Genomic DNA, 10,290 nt, shown 5'->3' with positions numbered 1-10,290 from the left:
GTCGATATTTAGAGCTTTTAGGAATCGCCATACTGTTTTCCACAGAGGTTGCACTAGTTTTCATTCCCACCAACAGTGTAGAAGTGTTCCCTTTTCACCACACCATCTCCAGCAACTGTTATTTTTTGAGTTATTGATACTTGCCATTCAGGCCATAAGAGAGAAGATAGACAAGTGGGACCTCATTAAACTGACAAGCTTCTGCAAAGCCAAAGAAGCCATCAAGAGAGCAGGGAGACAGCCTATAGACTGGAAAAAAGTATTTGCCAACTCCAGGTCTGACAAAGGCTTAACATCCTGGATCTACAAGGAACTCAAACATACTGAAAAGAAAAAAACAAAACAACCCCATTATAAAATGGGCAAAAGATATGAACAGACACTTCTCAAAGGAAGACATCTGAGCAGCCAACAGACACATGAAGAAATGTTCAACCTCACTAATCATCAGGGAGATGCAAATCAAAACCACACTAAGATACCACCTAATTCCAATCAGAATGGCAATTATCAACAACTCACAAAATAACAGTTGCTGGAGAGAGTGTGGCGAAAAGGGAACACTTCTACACTGTTGGTGGGAGTGCAAACTAGTGCAACCTCTGTGGAAAACAGTATGGCGATTCCTAAAAGTTCTAAATATTGACCTCCCATATGACCCCGCAATCCCTCTATTGGGAATATACCCTGAAGAACTCAAATCACTCTATAAAAAAAGATACCTGCACACATATGTTTATTTTGATTATTGTAGCTTTATAGGAAAGTTTAAAGTCTGGTAATGTGATACCTCCTGCTTTGTTTTTTGTTTTTGTTTTTTTTGCTGAGAATTGTTCTGGCTATTCTTGGTCGTTTGTGTTTCCATATGAATTCCTGTATTGTTTTTTCTAGGTCTGAGAAGAATGTTGCTGGTAATTTGATGGGTATTGCATTAAATCTGTAGATGACCTTAGGTAAGATGGACATCGTCACAAAGTTGATTCTTCCAATCCATGAGCATGGGATATTTTCCCACTTGTTTGTGTCATCTTTGATTTCTTTGAGCAGTGTTTTGTAGTTTTCATTGTACAGGTCTTTCACATCTCTGGTTAGGAAGATGCCAAGGTATTTCATTTTTTTGTGGCTATTGTGAATGGGATTATGCTTTTTGTTTGGCTTTCTTTTTGTTTATTATTGGTTTCATGAAATGCAATTGCCTTTTGCACATTTATTTTATACCCTGAGACTTTGCAAAAGTCCTTTATCAGTGCAAGGAGGCTTTTGACAGATTCTCTTGAGTTTTCAAGGTATGCATATGTTATCTGCAAAGAGAGATAGCCTGACTTCCTCTTTTCCTATTTAGATAACCCCTGATTGCCTTCTCTTTTCTGATTGTTCTAGCCAGGACTTCCAATCCTATATTGAACAGGGAGGGTGAAAGTGGGCATCCTTTTCTTGTTCCCATTTTCAGGGGAAATGGTTCCAATTTTTGTCTGTTTAGGAGTATGCTGGCTGTGGGTTTCTCATGGATATCTTTTACTATTTTGAGGTATGTTCCATGTTTGCCTAGATGGTCGAGGGTTTTTTTCAAGAAAGGGTGCTGGATTTTTTCAAAAGCTTTTTCTGCATCTAATGATATAATCATGTGATTTTTGTTTTGATGTCTGTTGATGTATTTAATTACATTTATAGTCTTGTGAATGTTGAACCAGCCTTGCATCCCAAGGAGGAAGCCTACTTGGTCATGATGAATGATTTTTGAGATGTGTTGTTGAATCTGGTTTGCTAGGATCTTGTTGAGAATTTTAGCATCTATGTTCATAAAAGATATTGGCCTGTGGGTCTCTTTCTTTGTTGGGTCTTTACCTGGCTTGGGTATCAATGTGACATTGGCTTCATAAAATGGTTTGGGGAGAGTTCCATCTTTCTCCATCACCTGGAATACTTTTAGTAAGATTGGTATCAGTTCCTCCTTAAATGTGTTATAGAATTCTGCTGGAAAGCCATCTGGTTCAGGCGGTTTTTTTTTGGTAGGTAGTTTCTTATTACATAGTCAATTTTCTTGATTGTTATTGGTCTATTCAGGGTCTCGGTTTCTTCTTGTTTCAACATAGGCAGGTTGTGTGGTGTCAGAAAGTCCTCCATTTCCTTAAGGTTTTCAAGTTTGTTTCCATACAAGTGTACATAGTAGTCTTTATTGATCTTCTGTATTTCTTCAGAGTCAGATGTGACTTCATCTTTTGTGTTTATGATTGTGTTTATTTGAGCTTTTTCTCTTTTTTTCTTGGTCAGTCTCACTAGGGGACCATCAATTTTGTTTATCCTTTCAAAGAACCAGCTTTTTGTCTCATTGATTTTTTGTATTATCTTTTTGTCTTCTATGTCCCGGATATGGGCTTTTATTTTGGTGATCTGGATTCTTCTGCCGAAGTTAGGGTTATAGTAGTCTTGCTTTCCAACTTCCCTAGGTTACTTGTTAGGCTGTTAATTTGTGAGCCTTCCATTTTCTTCATGTGCATTTGTAGAGATATGAGTTCCTCTCTTACTACAGCTTTCATGGCATCCCAGAGATTTGATAAGATGTTTCTTCATTTTCATTTGTTTCCAGGTATCCTTTAATCCCTGCTTTGATTTCATCATTGACCCAGGAGCTGTTTAGCATCTTGCTATTTAGTGTCCATATCTTTGTGGGTTTGAAGGAACCTTGATGGTGTTGATGTTTCTTTTTATTCCACTGTGGTCTGAGAAGGTACATGGCAAAATTTCAATCTTTTGAAATTTGTTTATGCTTGATCTATGACCAAGTACGTGGTCGATCTTAGAGTACACTCCATGCGGTGATGAGTAGAATGTATAATCTGTGGTGGTTGAATGGATTGTTCTGTAGGTATCAATTAAGTCCATTTGGTCAAGAGTTACATTGAGGTTCTGGATTTTGTTGCTGATTTTTTGTCCTGATAATCTGTCTAGGGTTGTGAGTTGGGTATTAAAGTCCCCAGCTATGATAGTGTTTGAGTCAATATCTTTTCTTTTCTTTTTTTTTTTTTTTGAGTTGGAGTCTCACTCTGTCACCCAGACTGGAGTGCAATGGCCGCTCCCGGTCACCGCCGCCTCGACCTGCTGGGCTCCGGTGATCCTTCCATCTCAGCCTCTCAAGTAGCTGGAATTACAGGCATGCACTACCACACCCAGCTGAATTTTTGATTTATTGTAGAGATGAGGTCTCACTGCCCAGGTGGGTCTCGAACCCGCAGGCTCAGGCACTCCACTCACCTCAGCCTCCCCAAGGCACGGGATTACAGGCTGAGCCACCGAGCCTGGCTAATATCTTTTCTGAGTTTACTTAGAAGCTGCTTTATGAAAGTTGGCACTCCTATGTTGGGTGCATATATGTTTAGGATAGATATTTCTTGTTGATGGATAGAACCTTTTATCATTATGTAGTGGCCTTCTGTATCTTTTTAAATTTTGATAGCTAAAAGGGTATTTTGTCTGAGATTAAGATTGTGACTCCTCATTTTTTTTTTGTTCCGTTCACCTGAAAATTTGTTTCCCAACCTCTTACTTTGAGTCTGTGAGTGTCCTTTCTAGTGAGATGAGTCTCTTGAAGGCAATATATTGTTGCCTGGTAATATTTTATTGATTTTGCCATTCTATGTCTTTTCTATGGTGCATTAAGCCCATTCACATTCAGGCTAATTATTGAAATGTGAGAGTTGATACCTATCATAAGGTTCTTATAGAGTTGTTGTTGTTGTTCCTGTTTGTTTGCTGTCTTTCTTTTGGTTTTGGGGTTGGTTCATGTGTGTTTTTAATATTTTTCCTGTACTCCTGAGAAGAACATTGTTGTTCTTTTTTTCTTTTCTTCTGTGTTTAATACTTTCTTCAGTGTTTCTTGTAGAGGTAATCTCGTGGCAGCGTAAGATCTTAGGTATTGGATATCTGGGAAAGATTTTAATTCTCCCTCACCGATAAAACTTAGCTTGGCTGGGTAGGTTAGTCTTGGTAGAAATTGTTTATCTTTTATAACTTTGGAGGTAGGGCTCCAAGCTCTCCCAGTCTGAAGGGTTGATGTAGATAAATCTGCTGCTATTCTAATTGGTCTTCCTTGATTGGTAATCTGGCCTTCTTCTTTTGCTGTCTTTAGGATTTTTTCTTTTATACCTACTTTGTTTAGGCCACTTATTATGTGTCTGGGAGTTTCTCATTTGTTGTCTTGCAGGGGTTCTCTGAATCTCTTGTGTTTGAATTTTCACATCACTGATGAGATGAGGGAAGTTTTCTTGAATGATCTCATGGAATATTTGTTCCAGAGTAGACTCTATCTCTCTTTCTGCCTCAGGAAGTCCAATTACTCTTAGGTTCAGTCTCTTGAAGTCATTGCTCATCTCTTGAAGGTTTTGTTCTGTCTTTTAAAGCTTCTTTTCTATGTTTTTAACAGTTTGGGTTAGTTCTGTATTTTGGTCCCCAAGTTCTGAGATTCTTTCTTCTGCTTGGCTAATTCTGCTTTCCCTGTTTATCAATTTATTATTTATTTCATTCACAGTATTCTTTACTACTGTTATCTCAGTTATCAACTCCTTCCTAGTTTCCTCTTGTCTCTCCTCAATTCTTTTTAATCTCTTCATTAATGTCTTGATATCTGGGTTTGTAGTTTGAGACCAATCATTCTGGGAGCTCTTCATTGTTTGCATTCCGAAGTCAGTTTACTTAGTGTCTGACCTCCCAGGGGTCTGTGAGAGACTCATCATCTTCTTTTGGTTTTTCTTCATTTGTGTAGATTTTTCTCTCCCCCTTTCCCTCCCCTTCTTTAATTCTATTTTTCAGGGAATATGGGGTTTCTTTAACTTCTTTTTGTTCAATCTCCTGTTCTTCCTTATGAGCGTCCTCTGGCTTTGTTCACTTTGAGACTGGACTGTAGATTGGGGCGGTACTTTTTGCAGTTTTGAGATTTAATTGAGGGGGAAGCTGTGATTCAGAATCTAGCTGCAGATCCCAATACCTACCAACAGGTGTATGGGCACACTGGAACCCACTGCCTTACAATCTGTCCATGCAATGGGGTTTAGGTTTGCTCCCTGGTGCCAAAGGAGGTAAGAAAATGGAAAATAATGGAAGAAGGGGAAGTTGGAGAGAGAGAAGAGCAAGAGGAAGAACAGACATACATACCAACTAATGAATGAAAAGGGACAAAAGGCCAGAAAAGTATAAAAAACAAACAAAAAAGATTCCCTAAAGCATACTGGTAATCACACAAAGACAGTTCAATAAATTCATGCCTTTTGATTTGCTTTACTGCATCACAAACAAGTAGTCTAACTCAAAACACAAACAAAAGTGAGCAAAACAAACATTCAAAACAATAAAATTTAAAAAATCAAAATAAAAAACCAGACTAGCTCTGGAGTCTTTTCTGAGTGTTTAAAGTCTCTTCAGCTCTGATCTCTAGCCCCTCCGCTTTGCAGACAGATAGACTTACTCATAGATTGAGTTGGTTTCCTTGGTTTGCTGCCTGAGAGGTCTGCCACAGGACTGAGTGTGATTCAGCATAGGCCTTTTGTCTCCTGTTTGGCAAGGTTACCTTGGAAACCAAGGTGGAGGCTGCTAATAGGTGGGTGGGGCAATGCAAATCTCTGCCTTGAAAATGGCTGTATTGGGCGATTCCTCTTTTGCCTGTCCTTTCTCTCCACTCATCTGTTCTCTCCCCTAGTCCTGTGTGTGCATTGTACAGGTGGTGGGTGGTGTAGTTACTTTGGGCCTCCCACAGGGCTTTCAGCCAGGAATGGAGTCATATCTCTGAGGGACAGGCACCTAGAGCCTCCCTGGGTGATGGTAGCTTGAGATGGGTCTGGGTGGGGACCCGGAACCCAGGGCCTTGGGCCTGGTGGGGTGCCCCAGGTGGGAATCGACCCTGTAGCTCTGAGGGGTGGGCTTAGAGGGCCTCCCTGGGAGGCCAGCTGAAGACTGGGCTGGGCGCACAGCCAGGGAAGGAGCTGGCAGCAGCTGAGTGCCAGGCAGATCAGTGTAGCCAGGAAGGAAACCCAGATCTCCACAAGGCAGTATCCGTGGGCCTCCACAGGTGGCACTGGGTGGCTTGGGGCCAGGTGAGATGGTGTAGCCAGGGAGAGATCTGGAAGCTCCACTCTGCCATGGCCCAGGCCTACCTGGGGTGGATAGCAGTGGCAGAGGGGCCATGGTAGCTGGCTGTGTGTGGGACTGAGGGTCTCCAGGCTGCAGACTAGTGGGGCTGGCAGTGGGCGGGGGATGGGGGAAAGAAAGTGGGAATCTTTATGGGAACTCACTTTTGGAGACTCTTACAGTCCCACCTGTGCCATCGGCATCTTACCAGAACTTCTGATAGTAATTTAAATAATGTTTGTCAGTAGTTCTGAAGGATGCTGGTCTTTGTGTGTACACTGGGTTTGTCTGCATCAGGTATTGTGGTAATACTAGCTTCACAAAGTAAGTAGGGAAGTGTTCTTTCCTCTTCAGTTCCTTGTCTGCTGGTGGGAGTGAGCGAAGAGGCTCTGTGGTGGTCGTGGGCGATTGCACACCCTGACTGGGCTTGGGGGCTGACAAAGGAGGCCAGTGGCCAGCATCCCAGTCCTGTAATTTATTTTCTATGTTTTCATTACAATATGATTTTGTGTTCCATTTTTACATAGTAACCTCCATGGCAAAGTGATCTATTTTTGGGGTGCCACTCAGAATACTTTTGCCAACCTGCATTGCATTACATATTTAAAATAAAATTTTTATCATTGCTCCTCATAATGTCTTTACTAGCTACTTCATCCTTGATCCACTCAAGATCACACCTTGCATTAAACTGTCATATTTCCTGAGTCCGCTTGTTCCAGTAGAGGTCTTAAGTGTTTGTTTAGTTACACTGAATGATATTTTGAAAAATCATTGTTTGATTAACTTGGAGAATGTCTGTTTTAGTCTGTTTTATGGTGCCCTTGGGGAGAACGTGGGACAGGGTGATTTCTCGTGAATTGAAATGTATTTCACAGAGTTCTGGAGGCTGAGATGGTCATGGTCAAGGTGTTGATTTCTCATGCTTGGGGAGGACCTTTTTGCTGAGAGAAGAGCCAATAAGTGATCTAGCTAAAGGCTTCCAGGTGCTATCTTTTTTTTGCCTTAATCCAATGAGTAAAGCCACTCTGCTGATCCAAACAGCCCTTAAATGGGTTGCTATGGTTTGCAACCCATTTCACCACCTAGCAGGGTCTGAGAACAGCAGCCTGGAACAAACCCTTCTGGGACATTGAGAGCACTAGTTTCATCTCCACTCATGCAGTAAACAAAATGTAGAGTCCTATTAAAGTTCTAAGAGGCCTCACAAACAACCATTTAGCACATCCCAGGTGCAATAATTAAAATGCATTTTTCAGAGCTGGTCAAGAGGTTCAAGATTTGCCACCTGTCGTCACATCAGGCCCAGACACATATAAGGCTTGCTGCTTTAAGGGAATTAACTGTTACAACTAATGAGCAATCAGGCAGCCCACATCGAAATTTGAAGCTGTGCCCTTTGAGTGCGACTTATGCTCCTCAGAAGTATTGATGGGATCCCGCTGTCCCCTCTTCCCTTGGTGGTTTGTCTTCTTAATCATCACATCAGTCAAGAAGTTATCAGGTACAATTATGCTCTTCTCCAAGGACTCCAGGAGGGCCCACATAAAAAACACAGCCATGGAATTGTTCCTGGAGGCTGTGACTTCCTGCTTTGTGGACAAGACAAAAAAAAAATCTTCCAGAGGGGTTCGTGATGTGTCCAGAATTTGAGTTTTATGTTCTCCCTCACAAGGGTGTGTCCATTTCTAGTGAAGAGGATCCTCAAACTGGTACTGAATCAGTTGGCTCCAATGTCTCTCAACTTGATTTCCTGTCCATCTTTTTTCAATAGCTCAGATGGTCGTCTAGAAAGAAGAACTTTATGGATCCCTCCAAGGTGATGATTGCTTAGTACTCAGCATGAATGAAGGAGGAGAGTAACTATCTTAGGGTAAATCATCATTCCATTTCTGCACTGAAGGAGTCCACGGTGTGTCCCCCCCACAAAGGAGAGCACTGTTGTGTTGTTCTGTTATTGACCTATCCAAGGCACTTGCGATCAGCAGTTGGTCCACAGGCTATCCTCTGAGATGTTTCCAATCACCCTTTAGACCCATCAGCCAAGTAACACCTCAGGGCCTTTCACCTCATGTACCAGATTGTTCACTCCATGGCAGGTCATTGTAGTGAGGTATCATATCCCACCTGAAGCACTTTAAACCCACATGTATGGACCCATTGAAAGTCCAAAGAGAGTTCTCCAGAAGGTACTTCCTGCCTTCTGGGTCCATTCCTCTATTCTAAAGTCATTGAATAAAACTCAAAATGGCCTGCAGGACAAGGACCTCACAGAAACAGATGCTTCTCAATGGAACACTTCATAAAATTAATCCTGTTGTATTCGGTGCATGACCTTACAGTCACTGTTTCTTGTCTGCATGTTTTCAGTAGGAGGGTTTTCTTTGGGCCCTCCTTGCTTTTCATTTTTCTCTGCTGCAACAACTGGAAGATAAAAGGAGGTAGGCCTTAAAGATATATGCAGGGCACTGACATCCCCCAGAATGAATGCAGAAAACAGGTATCAGAAAAATAGTCTGTCAGCCTTTAAGTTACATCATACTATTGCTCCTGATACAATTCTCTGACTCCCCTGCCAGGAGGAATATGAACAGATTTCAACTACAAGATTAAAGACTGATTAAACAGAAGTTGAGAATTCTTTTACATCCCTGAGAACATCTATATAAACACGCCCTGGTCTTTGTACAGGGAGCTCAAGATGATCCCTTTGATCAATATGGAAACCCTTTGAATTTAAACAGGAAGCCCAAATAAAGCTCTGCCTGCCTTGAACTCCAACTGAGTTTTATATCTCATGTTGTTCGGTGGACCCAACCCATACACTGATAGCATAATCAAGGTCTTCACTCAAATCCTTTCTTCTTAAGTAGATCTCTGATCTCTTCCACAGAGTCCTTCCAGAATGTTAACTTTAAGGAAGCCCCACTTTTGTCCTGTGTCTATCCCAGGTGAACGGTGAGCAACTCAGCAAGCAGTTGTGGTTTGACCACTAAGAGTCCTCAGGCAGGATGAAAAGGGAGAATCTGAGACTAGCAAGGGCCTTCAGGGTGCACTTTAAACGTGTATTTGAGAGGCAGGGATAGGAGAGTGGGAACAGGGAGTTGTAAAAAAGAATGTCCAAAAGTCGAGTAATGGGTGAGAGGAAGAGGTTCAGTACAACAGCAGATTGACATTTCCTCCCCAGTGGGAACCCACCAGAACACCCAAACAGTGGGGAATATAAACGGTGTGTTTTTATTTATTGATTTATTTATTTTTATTTTTATTTTTTATTAATCAATGTTTTTTATTATGGTTTTGTGGGGTACAGTTAAGGGTTAGGTGTACAATTACGTTTCATTCAGGCACCCTGTTGATAAGAGGTGTTTTCCCATCCCCAGACAGATATTTGCTACTGTTAATCCCATCCCCCTTCCCCATCATAGTTTCCCAGTACCATCAGTCATTTTCTTATAGTATTACATTGGATGTTCAAGGTCCATTATATGAGTGAGAACATGTGATACTCGGGTCTTTGTTTCTGTGAGAGGTCACTCAATATTATAGACGCTAGTTCCATCCAGGTTGCTGTGAAATTCATGATTTTGTTCTTTTTTATGACTGCGTAGTATTCCATCATGTATATATACCACATTTTTTAATCCAGTCCTCTTTTGATGGGCATCATGGTCGTTTCCAGGTTGTTGCTATTGTGAACAACGCTGCGATAAACATACGTGTGCAGGCATCTTTTTTACAGAGTGATTTGAGTTCTTAAGGATATATTCCCAGTAGGGGGATTGCAAGGTTGTATGGAAGGTCAATTTTTAGAGGTTTTAGGTATTACCACACTGCTTTCCACAGAGGTTGCACTAGTTTACACTCCCACCAACAGTGTAGATGTGTTCCCTTTTCACCGCACCCTCTCCAGCAGCTCTTATTTTTTGAGTTGTTGATAATTGCCATTCTGACTGGAGTTAGGTGGTATCTCAGTGTGGTTTTGATTTGCATCTCCCTGATGATTAGTGAGGTTGAGCATTTCTTCATGTGTTTGTTGGCTGCTTGAATGTCTTCTTTTGTGAAGTGTCTGTTCATGTCTTTTGCCCATTTTATAATGGGGTTGTTTGTTTTCTTCTTTTCAGTACGCTTCAGTTCCTTGTAGATCCAGGATGTTAAGCCTTTGTCAGACCT

The sequence above is a fragment of the Carlito syrichta genome, unplaced genomic scaffold (genome assembly GCF_000164805.1).
Source record: "Carlito syrichta isolate Samal-C Ts95f unplaced genomic scaffold, Tarsius_syrichta-2.0.1 Scaffold308862, whole genome shotgun sequence".
Taxonomy (NCBI): domain Eukaryota; kingdom Metazoa; phylum Chordata; class Mammalia; order Primates; family Tarsiidae; genus Carlito; species Carlito syrichta.
The sequence above is the reverse complement of the archived record's forward strand: the minus strand, read 5'-3'. Positions refer to the sequence as shown.